Source organism: Mus caroli, chromosome 13, assembly GCF_900094665.2.
Source record: "Mus caroli chromosome 13, CAROLI_EIJ_v1.1, whole genome shotgun sequence".
In the NCBI taxonomy this organism is placed as follows: Eukaryota; Metazoa; Chordata; class Mammalia; order Rodentia; family Muridae; genus Mus; species Mus caroli.
The window spans coordinates 57565590-57582075 of NC_034582.1; the positions used below are offsets into that span (position 1 = coordinate 57565590).

General features: G+C 41.6%; 1 pseudogene; it reads right to left on the reverse strand.

The window, feature by feature from the left end:
* Window positions 1–3366, reverse strand: part of LOC110307686 — a 9546-nt pseudogene extending 6180 nt beyond the window's left edge.
* Window positions 3367–16486: the final 13120 nt, after the last annotated feature.

A 16486-nucleotide genomic window follows, 5' to 3' on the forward strand; every position in this document is an offset into this window, starting at 1 on the left:
ATCCTGAGTTCAAATCCCAGAAACCACATGGTGGCTCACAACCACCCATAAGGAGATCTGATGCCCTCTTCTGGAGTGTCTGAAGACAGCTACAGTGTACTTACATATAATAAATAAATAAGTCTTTTAAAAAATTTATTTTCATTTTTCACAAGTGTTATTTGTCATTTAATTCTGTTTACAGGAATGTATCCTGTACCGCAGGCTCAGCCATCCTACATAGCTGATTATTTCTTTGAACACCCATTCCTGCCTCCGTTGCCCTGTACCGGAGAGTCAGTCCTGCAATTCTACCAGGCTTGGCTTTGACAGGTCATTAAAAGGAAAAATAGGCCACCGATTCAGTGTCCTCCAACCTCTTTGGTTTCTGTTTGGACTTATAAATGAAGAGAAACCTGGGAAAGACTTGAGTTCTATGAATAACTTTGAAAGCAGTGTCATCGGGGTTCAGAAAGGGATCTGACAAAGGGTGTTGAAAGCCTTCCTGCTTTTACATTACCTAACATTAGCCATGGGTAGTGAGGTAATCAATTTTAGATGATTGATAAATGTCCTGACTGGCCATTTTTCCCTGTCCACACACCGGGCTATCAAGAATTTGGAAGAAAATTGAACTTATAGTGAAACACAGTCACTGCAGTAACCCTAGTTATACCAAATAGAATATCTAGGTCAAATGATGTGACCCTTCCTAACAGGACTGTTGTTTTCAATTTCTAAGATAATGTTCATGAGAGAATATAGTTAAGTATACTTGGTATGTTCTAATACAAATCCCTCGTCTATGGAGCACATGGTCATAGAGCCACTTTCAACTTTTTAAATGAATATTTGGGATTATCATTACTTAATTTCCCCCATTTCCTTATGTCTCCAAGGCTTTTTAGAAACCCCTCATTATATTTTGATTCATGGCCACTTTTTGCTTTAACAACAGTTACTGTTTGAACATGACCTATATTGGGCTTCAAGACTTCCCAGCTATGAAGCAAAGGTATGGCTGCCCTGGACATCGAGGGTGTAGGGGAAAGTGCACACAAAGTGCCATGTGACTTGGTATGTACCCCGGACATGCAGGGATAATCAGCGGGGATCCAGGGCAGGAGAGAGAGTGGGAGGGACAAGAGACACAAAGAATGAGAGCAAGTCAATCATACTGATCAAGCTCTGAAAATTTTATTCAGGAGTGGCAATATAAGCATAAGCAAGAGAAGAGCCCGGGGGCTCTCTGAAGGTCAGGTGGCAATCGTCAGTTCCTGGAACTAACGGTCACAGTGTCCTCTTTTCGCATAAACATTCTTACTGTTATGACCACAAATGTTCTCTCAGGATTGTTTATGTAAGCTAGAAAATATCCACAAAGCCATGACTGAGGCCATGGCTCCTGGCAGGTAGGAGAAATAGATGTTCTCTGGGAGACAGCAAGAATTTCTTTTTTTTTTTTTTTTTTTTTTTTTTTTTTTTTTTTTTTTTTTTTTTTTTTTTTTTTAGTTTTTTTTTCGAGACAAGGTTTCTCTGTGTAGCCCTGGCTGTCCTGGAACTCACTCTGTAGACCAGGCTGGCCTCGAACTCAGAAATTCACCTGCCTCTGCCTCCCAAGTGCTGGGATTAAAGGTGTGCGCCACCACACCCAGCAAGAATTTCTTTTGAACTACAAATTCCCCAGACTTGGACCTCATCTGCCCCTAGGGTGGAAGTGCAGATTTGGGTAGGCCTGTGCCTTCTGAGTCATTTAATCTCTTCTGACCCAGGGATGCTGCTACTGTCCTAAGGCCCAGGTGTGTGAAGCTAGATAATGATGGACTCTGGGAAGCCACAGCAATCAGTATGACCAGTAGAAAGTATCTTGTGGTTTCTTTCCAGAATTCTTCTCTGATACAGGTCTAGGAAGCTCTGCAGTAGACTTCAAGCTATACCATGCTGAGTGTGTCATCCACTGTTTCATAACCAGGAAGAGAAGAGCAGATTGGCTGAGCTTTCAGAATCTGTTCTGGTGGGGCAGGGATGGACTATGTATGGTTCTGTTCATTCATATGGTCACCTGGGCAGGGGCCCTTGGTTTGAGCCTTCCTGAGTTTGGATTTCATGGGGAAGGGGAAAGGTCTGCAGTCCTGGCAGTGGAAAGCTGTAGTGCTTACAAAATCACTATCCAGAGAAGACGCACAGGTATTGCTTTTGTTATGAAGTTAGAAGATAATTTCTAAGACTGAAAGTCTGATTTCTAGGACTTGTGAACATTGCATTTCACATTTTGGTTTGCAGGATAAATTTTACAAATAGTTTAGAAACTGATAGAAAGAGGTGACAGGAAACATTCCTGGGAGAAAGATCAGTAGTAACTGGGCAGTAAGAAATATTACAGTTAGGGAGCAGTTTGAGTTATGTTTGTGGGGCTTGTGAATCTGTTTTTTTTTTTTTTAATTTTTACACACATACAATCACAGGTAACAATGGAAAATGATACTATGTCTGGCAACGTTTCCTTAAGTGTTTGATAAAAACTTGACTATATTTTGTGCATTTGTTTATGGCTATTTCTCTTCATTCCCTCATTATGTCACCAACACTGCACACAGTCTTGATTGTTGTATCTTTGTGTCTTATTGTGTCAGTGTGTTTTCTATTTCTCTATAATCCTGTTGAGAACTCTGTGTTCTAGATCATGGCACATACCCTGGGATCAGCTTTTCTGTTTTATTTTTATTTTATTATTTTAAGTCATTTTTTTAAAAGATTTGTTTGTTTGTTTATTTATTTATTTATTTATTTATTCATTCATTATATGTAAGTACACTGTAGCTGTTTCAGACACACCAGAAGAGGGCATCAGATCTCATTATGGATGATTGTGAACCACTATGTGGTTGCTGGGATTTGAACTCAGGACCTTCGGAAGAACAGTCAGTGCTCTTAAGCTTGGAGCCATCTCTCCAGCCCAGCTTTCTGTTTTAAATGGTTAAAATTTTTATTTGGATTTTTAAAAAAATCTATGTTGATGTTTACATCCAGACAGAGATTCAAAATGTGAGCTCTCTGCTCTTGTTGCCATGTGCTTACATTGTCATAATGGACTCTAATCCTTTAGAAGTGTAAGTCCAATTTAATGCTTTCATGTATAATTTGCATTGGCTATGGTATGTTTTATGACAGCACTAAAAGTTAACTATACAGAAGGATTGTGTGATGGATCAGAACACAGTAAATCTCCCTTTCCAACTACAGAAACCAGATTTTCTTCTACATCTAGCTCTAGAGCAGTCCAATTCTTCTGAGGGTTGGAATGATCCCAGGATTGACAAGTCTAGGCTGCTATGAAGAAGCAATTCTGTTAAGAAAATTCTCCTTTACCACGAACCAGACCGACATCAAATGAATTCTCAGCTCCCTCTTCTATAGAATATTCTACTGCTAGGAATGTTTGTCCAACAGCACATAATTAAATATATACTGCTATCTATTATACTTTTAATATGTATTATACATTATAGTATGCTTATTGAATCAAAGTCACTGGGATTCTAAATGAGACTCTGAAACAAAGTAAATAATAAAAATTGTATTTGTGATAGGCTGGCAGATTCTAAGTTTTCTCCTTTTACAAATTAATCATAATGTTAAAATTTGATTCCAAGTTAAAAGTCACCTTTTTTTGTTGACATGTTCTTCATCAATAAACTTGTGATTTCCACATCGTAAATGGTTTCCAGGGTTCCTGGTATGTTTTGATAACTCCGTGATAGTTAACTAAGTTACTAACTGAAAAAGATACTACTTTGAGGGCTGGAGAGATGGTTCAGTGGTTAAGAACACTGGCTGCTTTTCCAGAGGTCCTTAGTTCAATTCCCAGCAACCACATGGTGACTCACAATCGTTTGTAATGAGATCTGATGCCCTCATCTGGTGTGTCTGAAGAGACGGACAGTGTACTCATACACTTAAAATAAATCTTTAGAAAAAACAAGATTCTACTTTTATAAGCACATGCTCTGTACCTAGGCCTTAAGCTTGACTATAAAAGCACTCCCCTGCTTTTTAAAATAAGTACATTATTATTATTATTATTATTATTATTATTATTTGGGAGGGGGTTTCAAGACAGGGTTTCTCTGTGTTGTCCTGGCTGTCCTGGAACTCACTCTGTAGACCAGGATGGCCTCAAAACTCACAGAGATCCACCTGCCTCTGCCTCTCAAGTGCTGGGATTAAAGGCATGTACCACCACTGCCCAGCTTAAATTAATTTTTTTACTTATTCACTTTCATTTCTGCTCACTGCCCTCCTCCCAGTCACTCCCTCCCATAATCCTTTCCCCATTTTTCCTCCCCTTCTTCTCTGAACCAGTGGGGGCCTCCATGTGTATCCCCCCTACCCTGGTACTTCAAGACTCTGGGAGGCTAGCCACTTCCATTCCCACTGAGGCCAGACAAGGCATCCCAGCTAGAACATATCCCACTTGGAGGCTACAGCTTTTAGAATATCCCCCACTCCATTTATTCAGGACCCACATGAAGACCAAATTGCACATCTGTTACATACTTGCTGGGAGGTCTAGATCTAGCCCGTGTATGTTCTTTGGTTGATGGCTCAGTCTCAAAGAGCTCCAAGGTTCCAGGTTAGCTGATTCTGTAGGCCTTCCTGTGGAGTTCTATTCCATTAGGGACTGCATTCCTTCCTCCTATTCTTCCATAAGTGTCCTCAAGCTCCATCTACTGTTTGGCTGTGGGTGTAAACCTCTATCAGAGTCAGTTGGTGGGTGGAGTCTCAGAGGACAGCTATGCTGGACTCCTTTTTGCAAGCATGACAGTATCATTAATAAGGACAGATACTTGAACATGGGATGGATCTCAAGCTTGGCTGGTTTATTGGTTGGTAATTCCCTCAGTCCCTGCTCCATCCCCAATCCATGCATTTTTCTAGGCAGGATAAATTTGAGGTGGAAAGTCTTGTGGGTCCGTTGGTTTCTTTATCTCTCTAGGAGATAAAGGCGGCAGTCTTCCAAGGCTTCAAATCTACAATGCTATGAGTCACAGCAAGGACATCCCCATTGATTCACAGGTGCCTCCCCTATCTCAAGTCTCCCTCTCTTCCTAGTGATGCCCCTTCCCCACCCCTAGGTGGTTGCAGATTTGCATTCATTCTCCTGGTCATCTGGCCATACCCTCTGCCCCTCTTCACTTCTGACCCTGAACTGCTCCCCACCCAAGTCCCTCCCTATTCTCTCTCCCACCTTTATTTTTCTAGTGATCTATGGATCATTTGTGCTCCTAAAGCCCTATTGCTTGTTAAAGAGTGGAACTTTCCTGCAAATGGTAGAAGGAGCTGCAGGCAAGGATGATATACCTATTTGGCCATCCAACACAACAGGATCAGTCCTGGTACCATATACACACAACCGTTATAAATGCACTCAACAAGTTTTATTCATATATTTGAGCAGTCATAGTCACACATATGTATAAAGGAAGAAAGAAGTGGGGAAATATTTGGGATAAAGAAATGACAAGGAATTGGGTAAATTGTTGCAGGATATTAGATTATATTTCATAGAAAACCTAATTGGTAGCCACAGCTTCTGGTTGCAGCCTACATATTAAAAGGGCATTGAACATGGTTGATTTTCTCTTTTTCTGCTTGTCCTACTCTGGCTAGCAAAATCATTTTATTTTTTTCTGGCATAAGAGGCTCCTTCTTGCCAGGCAGTGGTAGCACACACCTTTAATCCCAGCACTTGGGAGGCAGAGGCAGGCAGATTTCTGAATTCGAGGCCAGCCTGGTCTACAGAGTGAGTTCCAGGACAGCCAGGGCTTTACAGAGAAACCCTGTCTCGAAAAACCAAAACCAAAACCAAAACCAAAACCAAAACCAAAACCAAAACCAAAACCAAAAAAAGGCTCCATCTTTGAAATTCTGATATATATTGAAGACCGGCTGAGACATCCAGGCACAAGGACTGAACCACTACTGGATTCTTCAAGTTTGCATTGGTAGATAGCCATTGTTTGTTCAGTTGAACCACATCCTGTGAGCTATTTTTATATATCCATCTTCTGCATACACAGAGATCCATGCCATCAGTTCTGTTCATATAGAGACTTTAAACTAGTACAGCTGAGTTTCTTCACACTGAGCAAGATGTGCTGGCTAACAATATTGCTATAGAGTGGTTTTCGTGTTTCCTGCTATTCTCCCATGGTGGTTTAGAGTCTCATAGGTAGCAGGTAAAGAGTAGTTGCAGTTTTCCTGATACCACTGTGAACTCACTAAACCAAATATATTCTGTTTCCTAGAATCTCTCTTTAATTGTTAGAACAGTTCTGCCTGTGGATTTGATAGTTCACTCAGATGCAAGTTGAATAATAGACTGTGCAAGTTATCCACCTTGATTCCAGGAGGAAGAAGAGGAAATGCCTGCTGAGTGCTAGAAAACAGAAAGATAGGTTATGGGAGGACAAGCACAAGTGCTACTGAAACGCAAATCTTTTTGGATCTGGAAAGGGTCAGCTCCTGGTAGAATCCTGGGCCCTAAAACTCTATGGTGTGTGCCATCAGCACACTCTAACCCCAAGGAAGGTGCTCATGTCATTCAAGAGTCACTGGCCAATCAGGGCCTCCAGGCAGGTCCTCTTAACAGGAGAAGAGGAGGGTTCTTCCGGGTGCTTTGTGCCATGCTGCAGGTTCAGCTCCATTGCTGAGTAGGCTGGAATTGTTGGTTTGATTACTCTGATCTCTGTTGCTGCGCAAGCTCCCGAGTCACAACATGGTGAGCATATGATTGCTGCTTCTAACTAGATGGACCAGAGGGATTAGCAGCGGGAGCTGTGGTGGTGGACCCTACCATGTGCTGGGTGGGAACCAGTGGCCAGATGCAGCCACTTCTGGGATTTCTTGTGGTCGCAGCCATTCTATTTACTCTGCGGTAGCATCCGAGTAACTTCGTTATGGGAGCTGCATCTGCACAAACCATTTGGTCTTGTGTGTAGAAATATCCTTGGTAGGTTGCCGAATTAAGAGAAGGCCACATTCTCTGGTTTGTTCTAGAAATTGTGACTTTGACATTTAACATTAAATGTAAGATCCATTTGGAGTTAATTTTGTGGCAATTGTAAACCCCATGTCATGTGCTGGGTAGCACTCCAATATTAAGCTGTGATGAGAAGAGTAGAATCAATGACCTAAGGGATTTTCAGTGCTTAGGAAAGAGTCACACCACAAAGAATTTACCTGAGGGAGGATTGCCTCTAAAACAGGTTACAGGTAAGCAGTATGCAAACCTGGTATCTTAAAGATTGGGATGCTAAGATACACATGTTTGTTCACCAGGATTATCCAGAAATGTGGCTCCAGATCAAAACAAAGGAGACAACCCTAGATTAACAACTAGCCACTAGGCCCTTCCACAGATCAAAAACCAGGTCTCGCTGGGCGGTGGCGGCGTACGCCTTTAATCCCAGCACTTGGGAGGCAGAGACAGGCGGATTTCTGCGTTCAAGACCAGCCTGGTCTACAAAGTGAGTTCCAGGACAGCCAGGGCTACACAGAGAAACCCTGTCTCGGAAAAAAAAAAAAAAAGAAGAAGGAGGAGGAGGAGCTATCAATCTTGTAGAAGAAGGAGGAGAAGGAGGAGGAGGAGCTATCAATCTTGTAGGTTTCCCTAAGAACATGATGTATTGGTAAAAACACAGAGCTCCTTTTCTAAAACCAGGCATATGATTGGGAGTGCTGGTAATGGTCTGGGGCCAGGCTCTTTGGAGGGGAGTTTCTTCAGATTCCGAGAATCCAGCCTTTCCTACCACAGGGCACTTATTTTATCAGTTCTGAGAACACTGTAGGCATGGCCAGCAATGTTGGTGAGTTATCCTGTGTTTCCCTCCCCAGCACTGTTTGATTAGATTACTCCTTAGTCTGTCCCATTACATGGTAGTTTCTTAGTCTCCCGCTTCTTTTCATTCCCCACCCCCACCCCCTGTCAGTAGCATGAATGCTGCTATTCTTTGGGGTTTTTTGTTTGTTTGTTTGGTTGGTTGGTTGATTGGTTGGTTGGTTTTTCGAGACAGGGTTTCTCTGTGTGGCACTGGCTGTCCTGGAAAAAACTTTGTAGACCAGGCTGGCCTTGAATTTAGAAATCTGCCTGCGTCTGCCTCCCAAAGGCTGGGATTAAAGGCGCGCGCCACCACAGCTGCTGGGCAAATGCTGCTTTTCTTAAGCTTACTTAGCATAAGCCTTAGCTCCTGGCCACCTCACTGCAGGTTTTCTGCTTTCTGCCTTCTACTTTCCCTATCTTTGCATTCTCTAAGACCTTCCACTTAGAACCCTTAATGCTGAATGACCTGCTGTTTCAGGACACTAGTATACTTAAGAGATATTTCTGGATTATCTTTGCTATGTAAATCTCCCATCTGCCTAAGTGGCTAGATCAGCAGTAGTCTCCAGTCCATCTGTAAATTGTTGATAGCATAACCTGGGGTGAGAATATAAAAGACACATAAGGATGACAGCGCATGTGGGATGCAAAATATTTTTTAGCCTAGCTTCTCTTTCAGCCTTAACCAGAGCTAGATGAATGCTATTTCTATAGAGGTTTTTTTTCTTTTTCTTTTTCTTTTTCTTTTTCTTTTTTTTTTTTTTTTTTTCCGAGACAGGGTTTCTCTGTGTAGCCCTAGCTGTCCTGGAACTCACTCTGTAGACCAGGTAGCCCTCGAACTCAGAAATCCGCCTGTCTCTGCCTCCCAAGTGCTGGGATTAAAGGTGTACACCGCCACTGCCTGGTAAGATTTTTTTTTTTTTTNAACTCACTTTGTAGACCAGGCTGGCCTCGAACTCAGAAATCCGCCTGCCTCTGCCTCCCGAGTGCTGGGATTAAAGGCGTGCACCACCACGCCCGGCTAGATTTTTTTAAATTAATATTTTAATTATGTGTTAAGATTTCTTGCCTGGGAAAGCACACTAATTCTAGAACAGCGGGATTTTCAGCCCATTACAAAAATGTTTGTGATACAAGCTATATTGCCTAAGAGGGCACTGATCCCAAAATCTTCCCAGGGCAATGACCTTATTTTCATCTTGATTAAATTTTCTTTGTTGTTGTTGTTGTTGTTGTTTTCGAGACTGGGTTTCTCTGTGTATCCCTGGCTGTCCTGGAACTCACTCGTAGACCAGGCTGGCCTCGAACTCAGAAATCCACCTGTCTCTGCCTCCCAAGTGCTGGGATTAAAGGCATGCGACACCATTGCCCAGCTTCTTTTGGAATTTTAATGGAGATTTTGTTGAATCTGTAGATTGCTTTTTCACTTGCTTTTTTTAAAAATAAAATTTATTCCAACATGTTTTATATTATTTGAGGCTATTGTGAAGGATGTTGTTTACTTGATTTCTTTCTCAATCTGCTTGTCATTTTTCATAGGAGGGCTACTGATTTTATTTGGATTAATCTTGTATCCAGCCACTTTCTTGAAACTGTAGGAGATTGGTAGAATTTTTTTTTGTCATGTCATCCTCCAACTAGGATACTTTGACTTCTTCCTTTCCAAATTATATCCCCTTGATCTCTTTCAGTTGTCCTATTGGTCTGGCTAGAACTTAAAAGTACAATACTGAATAGATATGGAAAGAGTAGATGTTTTTGTCTTGTTTATGATTCTAGTGAAACTGCTTTGTCCTTTTCTCTGCATTTAATTTGATGTTGGCTATAGAACTGTTGTCAATTTCTTGTATTATATTTAGATGGGTCCATTGTATCCCTGCTCTCTTTAAGACCTTCGTCATGAAGCAGTGTTGGATTTTGATGTAGGCTTATTTGGTGTCTAATGAGATGATTCTGTGGCTTATTTCTGTCTGGTTATTTATATGGTGATGCATCTATGTCCATGGAGTAAATTGGTCTTTTTTGTTAAGTCAGCATATGATTTGGGAATCATGGTTAATTTTGGATTTATAAAACAAATTGTGTATGCTTCATTTTGTTTCTATTTTGTAGAATACTTCGAGCAGTATTGACAGTAAGTCTTCTTTTGAAAATCGGATTGAATTCTGCACTAAAAGCATCCCTCACTGGGCTTTTTGGTTTTGGGTCTTGTTATGAATTCTTCCATTTACTAGGGGTTGTAGGTCTATTTAAGTTGGCTATATTATATTGATTTAACATTTGTAAGTTCTACCCAGTGAGCCAATAATGTGTATGTGAATATATATTGATTAAATTTTGTTGACATCTGTTTTAATAGATGTTGAACTAGCTATACCAGCTTTTTTCTTAGGTCCATTTGCTTCAAATATATTGTTCCAGCCCTTTATTTTGAGGTAATGTCTATCCTTGACTTTGAACTGTATTTTTTGTAGGCAGTAGAAGGATGGATCCTGTTTTTTTAACTTCCATTCTGTTAATCTGTGTCTTTTTATTAGGGCACTGGGACCTTTGATACTGAAAGACAGCAACGAGCAATTGTTGTTAATGCCTGTTATTTTACTTTTATTTGTGGTGGTGCAAGTAGTGGATTGTGTTGTGGTGTGTGTGTGTGTGTGTGTGTTTGCGTGTGTGTGCGTGTGTGTATTGGAGTTCTCCTTCTAGTAGCTTTTGTATGGTTTTTTTTGTAGATAGATACTGTTAAAGTTGACTTTATCATGGAGTGTCTTATTTTCTCTATTCATGATTTTTGAACGTTTTCTGGGTATAGTAATCTGGTCTGAATTCTGGATTCTTTCCTTTTTTTTTTTTTGGTTTTTCGAGACAGGGTTTCTCTGTATAGCCCTGGCTGTCCTGGAACTCACTTTGTAGACCAGGCTGGCCTCAAACTCAGAAATCCGCCTGCCTCTGCCTCCCGAGTGCTGGGATTAAAGGCGTGCAAAACCACGCCTGGCTATATGAGTTTGCAGCACATTTTCCCAAGTCCTAATGGCTTCTAGAGTCTCCATTGAGAAAACGGGTCTAATTCTAATAGGTCTGTTTTTTATCTTACTTGAACTTCTTCCTTTGAAACTTTTATTTTTATTCTTTTAAATATTTATTTATTTATTTTATATATATGAGTGCACCATTGCTCTTTTCAGACACACCAGAAGAGGGTATCAGATCCCATTACAAATGGTTGTGAGCTGCCATGTGGTTATAGGAATTAAACTCAGGACCTCTGGAAGAGCAGTCAGTGCTTTTAACCACTAAACCATCTCTCCAGCCCCTGTTTATTTATTTTTAATTGCTTCTATTACTATTTTCAAGTCTTGAACAGTTTTTTTTGTTTGTTTGCTTCAACTGTTCGTTTTTTCAGCTTGACTTAAAATATTTGTTGGTGCCCTTTAACTGTATTTGTGCTTTCTTGACTTTCTTGGAGATATTATTTTCTCCAATTGTTTGTTTGTGTTTTCCTGTGTTTCTTTCAGGGATTTATTTCCTCTTTAAGGACCTCTATCATCTTTATGTATTTGGTTTTAAAGATTTCTTCTTTTTTCTTTTTTAAAGATTTATTTATTATTAGAGATAAGTATACTGTAGATTGTGGGGAATTGGGCTATGCACAGACAGGCTGGTCTTCAGTTGAGCTGAGGTCTGAACCCCAAAGGGTGATAATTCACCTTCATGACACGGTAGGTGTTCCCTTACGTTCCTGGAACTCTGGCTCCTGCCTAAGTTACCGCCCTCTCTCCCCAGCCCCCCACAAGAGAAGCCTGGCTAGAAGTAACATAGACAATGGCCCAAGCTTCTGACCTTCAGGCTAAACTCCTCCCCAGTTACCTAGCAACAGTAAAGACTGTAAAAAGGGCTGTTCAGGCCCTGCTTGCCCTCTCACTACTCTCCTATTCTTGCCCCTCACTCTCACCCCCTCTCTCTCCTCTCTCGTCTTCTCTCCTCTCTCCCTCTTACTCTCTTTCTCTCTAGCCTTCTCTCTCTCTCTCTCTGCCTTTCTACCATAAAGCCCTAAAACCATAGACAGTCTCTGCTCATTAAGGCTGCGCTCACTCTCGCCAGTGTTGGGAACCTCTCTTCCCTCATCCTTCTCTCCCATAACCCTGGTGGCTTTAGCAAAGTAGCCCGGGGCTCCCAGGTAGGGCTGCCTCTTAGCCCCCACCCCCACACCCCAAGAGTGGGTCAGAGGCTTAGATGCCCTCCCGGGGTTGAGTGGAAAGCGTCTGGCAGCCCTCCCATGCCTGACTGACCAGAGCATGGGTGGAACTCTGGCGGGGTGTGGGTCTTCCCTTCCCCTCTTCCCCAGGGCCCCTGTTTTTAGTTCCCAACAGTAGCTGTCTTCAGACACACCAGAAGAGGGTGTCAGATCTTATCATGGGTGGTTGTGAGCCACCATGTGGTTGCTGGAATTTGAACTCATGACCCTCGGAAGAGCAGTCAGTGCTCTTACCCTCTGAGCCATCTTGCCAGCCCCAAGGATTTCTTCTTGTTCTTCAGATTTGTTGGTGTGCCAGCTAGTTTTGTGTCCACTTGACACAGGCTGGAGTTATCACAGAGAAAGGAGCTTCAGTTGGGGAAATGCCTCCATGAGCTCCAGCTGTAAGGCATTTTCTCAATTAGTGATCAAGGGGGGAGGTCACCTTGTGGGTCGTGCCATCTCTGGGCTGGTAGTCTTGGGTTCTATAAGAAAGCAAGCTGAGCAAGCCAGGGGAGGCAAGCCAGTAAAGAACATCCCTTCATGGCCTCAGCATCAGCTCCTGCTTTCTGACCTGCTTGAGTTCCAGTCCTGACTTCCTTGGTGATGAACAGCAGTATGGTAGTGTAAGACGAATAAATCCTTTCCTCCCCAACTTGCTTCTTGGTCATGATGTTTTTGTCCAGGAATAGAAACCCTGACTAAGACAGTTGGTATATTCAGGACCTGTTGTGGTAGGATACCATGGTTCTATTGGTGACATATTTCTCAGCTGTTATTGATTATGTCCCTAGCTGACATTTATGCATCTGTGTTCAGTGTTTTAGGTATTTATAGGTCTAGGTTCTGAATTCTGGATTTGACTGGTTTAGAAAAATAGTTTTACCCTAGACTTCTGTTTGTTGTCTGTATTTTAGAGAGGGTGATGGGGATTGTGTTTTTTACTGTCCTGTTGGGCTGTTGTATCCACAGGGCAATGCTTGCTGGTGTTGGATGGTTGGGGAAGGGTAAGAGGGCTCCTCAGGAGGTATGAACAGTGGGGATGAAAAGTTGCCTCTGGTGTTGTATTCCAGTGTTAGGGGCAAATATGAAGAATGTGTCTAGGGTAACAAAAAATGTGGTAGGTTGGTGGATACCCTGCCTGGTCTTTCAGCAGGCATGACATGGTGTTGGCTGAGCAGGGGCTGTCTGCCCAGAGTTAGGGGCTTGGACACAGAGATGGGCAGAAAGAGAAGAGTACATGGGCAAAGGTTGGTGATTTCTATAAAGGGTAAGGACAAGGGACGAGGAAGATGCAGCACTGGGGTCAACCTGAGTATTGAGTCTCAGATAACAGTGGAGATTGTACACAGGCCTCCAACCTTGTCCCATACCCCACATCTAAATACTGACACTTCAGGTTCCCAGGAACAGTTTCTTCATTTCTTTATTTAGATTTTTGTTGTTATTAATCTGTGAAAGGCCTTTTCTTTGTTGAGTAAAAAGGACTAAGTGGACTGTACAAGTCACTCATGAAGTATTCTTAATGGGGATGACCTAAGTTCAGATACCAAAACCCATCCTGGGAGGCTAATAACAACCTGCTCCTCTACATCCAGATGATCCGACTCCCTCTTCTTTGGTGTCTTACCTGTATACAAATGGAAGACCTTCTCTAACTCACATACAAATACACACATGAAAATGATAATAGACTTGTTTTTCAAAAGTGCTTATGCCTTATTGGTAGGGTACAAGAAACACTGAAGGAAGATCCCAGATTCCAATAGTTTGCAATGGTAAAGATTCTTTATTCTGCAGAAATTACCAGCATGCTTGGATCAACCATTTGTCAAAATGGTGACTCCAGGGAAGGCGCAGAAGTCCTTTATAGGAAATTAAAAGAAAAGGTTAGGTAATCTAAAACTTCATTGGTGGGTACAGAGGAAGTTACATGGTTCAGTTTCTGATTGGCTGCTATATTAGCTTTACTATATTTGGTGAGGCCTTGAGCAAATTTCATGAACTGATTCAGCTCCAGCCTAGTTATTATCTTTGGTCAAATGTTCTAGGAACTGACTCAGCTCTGAGGTTATTTTTTGTCAGAGTTATCAATACTTAACAGCCCATTGTCAGGAGGTCTGTATGAGGAGCTTCATTTGCTTTCCTGGGAAACTGAGACTTTTGTTTGTGTGTTTGTTTGTTTTTAAGAATTATTTATAATTATAGATAAGTACACTGTTGCTGTCTTCAGCTGCACCAGTAGAGGGCGTCAGATCTCATGATGGGTGGCTGTGAGCCACCATGTGGTTGCTGGGATTTGAACTCAGGACCTCTGAGCCATCTCACAAGCCCCAGGGATTTTTTTTTATGTTTAAGATTTTACCTCTCATTATAAAGAATTGGTGCAAACAGCTTTTGGTGTTTAATACAAATCATACACTGTTTTTTGTTTTTTTGGGGTTTGTTTGTTTGTTTGTTTGTTTTTGTTTTTTTTTTTNCGAATAAATCCTTTCCTCCCCAACTTGCTTCTTGGTCATGATGTTTTTGTCCAGGAATAGAAACCCTGACTAAGACAGTTGGTATATTCAGGACCTGTTGTGGTAGGATACCATGGTTCTATTGGTGACATATTTCTCAGCTGTTATTGATTATGTCCCTAGCTGACATTTATGCATCTGTGTTCAGTGTTTTAGGTATTTATAGGTCTAGGTTCTGAATTCTGGATTTGACTGGTTTAGAAAAATAGTTTTACCCTAGACTTCTGTTTGTTGTCTGTATTTTAGAGAGGGTGATGGGGATTGTGTTTTTTACTGTCCTGTTGGGCTGTTGTATCCACAGGGCAATGCTTGCTGGTGTTGGATGGTTGGGGAAGGGTAAGAGGGCTCCTCAGGAGGTATGAACAGTGGGGATGAAAAGTTGCCTCTGGTGTTGTATTCCAGTGTTAGGGGCAAATATGAAGAATGTGTCTAGGGTAACAAAAAATGTGGTAGGTTGGTGGATACCCTGCCTGGTCTTTCAGCAGGCATGACATGGTGTTGGCTGAGCAGGGGCTGTCTGCCCAGAGTTAGGGGCTTGGACACAGAGATGGGCAGAAAGAGAAGAGTACATGGGCAAAGGTTGGTGATTTCTATAAAGGGTAAGGACAAGGGACGAGGAAGATGCAGCACTGGGGTCAACCTGAGTATTGAGTCTCAGATAACAGTGGAGATTGTACACAGGCCTCCAACCTTGTCCCATACCCCACATCTAAATACTGACACTTCAGGTTCCCAGGAACAGTTTCTTCATTTCTTTATTTAGATTTTTGTTGTTATTAATCTGTGAAAGGCCTTTTCTTTGTTGAGTAAAAAGGACTAAGTGGACTGTACAAGTCACTCATGAAGTATTCTTAATGGGGATGACCTAAGTTCAGATACCAAAACCCATCCTGGGAGGCTAATAACAACCTGCTCCTCTACATCCAGATGATCCGACTCCCTCTTCTTTGGTGTCTTACCTGTATACAAATGGAAGACCTTCTCTAACTCACATACAAATACACACATGAAAATGATAATAGACTTGTTTTTCAAAAGTGCTTATGCCTTATTGGTAGGGTACAAGAAACACTGAAGGAAGATCCCAGATTCCAATAGTTTGCAATGGTAAAGATTCTTTATTCTGCAGAAATTACCAGCATGCTTGGATCAACCATTTGTCAAAATGGTGACTCCAGGGAAGGCGCAGAAGTCCTTTATAGGAAATTAAAAGAAAAGGTTAGGTAATCTAAAACTTCATTGGTGGGTACAGAGGAAGTTACATGGTTCAGTTTCTGATTGGCTGCTATATTAGCTTTACTATATTTGGTGAGGCCTTGAGCAAATTTCATGAACTGATTCAGCTCCAGCCTAGTTATTATCTTTGGTCAAATGTTCTAGGAACTGACTCAGCTCTGAGGTTATTTTTTGTCAGAGTTATCAATACTTAACAGCCCATTGTCAGGAGGTCTGTATGAGGAGCTTCATTTGCTTTCCTGGGAAACTGAGACTTTTGTTTGTGTGTTTGTTTGTTTTTAAGAATTATTTATAATTATAGATAAGTACACTGTTGCTGTCTTCAGCTGCACCAGTAGAGGGCGTCAGATCTCATGATGGGTGGCTGTGAGCCACCATGTGGTTGCTGGGATTTGAACTCAGGACCTCTGAGCCATCTCACAAGCCCCAGGGATTTTTTTTTATGTTTAAGATTTTACCTCTCATTATAAAGAATTGGTGCAAACAGCTTTTGGTGTTTAATACAAATCATACACTGTTTTTTGTTTTTTTGGGGTTTGTTTGTTTGTTTGTTTGTTTTTGTTTTTTTTTTTGTTTTGTTTTTTGAGACAGGGTTTCTCTGTATAGCCCTGGCTGTCCTGGAACTCACTTTGTAAACCA